The sequence below is a fragment of the Penaeus monodon genome, chromosome 31 (assembly GCF_015228065.2).
Source record: "Penaeus monodon isolate SGIC_2016 chromosome 31, NSTDA_Pmon_1, whole genome shotgun sequence".
Lineage (NCBI taxonomy): Eukaryota > Metazoa > Arthropoda > Malacostraca > Decapoda > Penaeidae > Penaeus > Penaeus monodon.
The window spans coordinates 26,720,534-26,721,240 of NC_051416.1; positions in this window are offsets into that span (position 1 = coordinate 26,720,534).

Here is a 707-nt window from a genome sequence, read left to right on the forward strand (position 1 = left end):
GCTTACTTTGATTATCACACGCCATAATTCATTAATTTTATGCATATCATAATATAGAATCACAGGGCATAATAACACATTTCACTCACGCCAGAACGTAGATCGAAGAGTACCGGGATCTCGGTATGTTTCACAGCCATTCTTTTAAACTGGAAGTGCACAGTGTAATTTGTTAATTAGATATCCCTATGATTATCATTTCACTACTTTTTCTCAGAAATGGTATCCCTTCTAAACAAGAGATTCTTGAAGTCTACATGTAAACAACTTACATCAGGCGTAGTGGTTACCGATAAGTTAGCATAAATACAACAGCTTATCTAAAAGCATGTGAAGAGAATTATCAGTAGCAGAAGAGATTTTTAATACTATATTGGATCTAATTCCTGTTAAAAATCTGATTGGTTGAAATATTACATTACTCCCCTTTTATTCGTATTACTATAATCAGACCTTCCTCCTGAACCATAGATAATAGCACTGGGAACACGCAAGTTTATATATTTCACAATGTACACGCCATATGATCATAACTTTAAGTCATCGTAGCGTTTCCTGCGTCAAAGTCAAAAATAATATCGGGTATTTGAAGGAAGCATATTCGCTGTGTCTTTAGGTCTGTACCAACCATAAATTACCCTGAAGCAAGCGAGACCAAAAATTAACAGTAAAATACACTTCTCATGATATGGTTTGTTACATGGCTT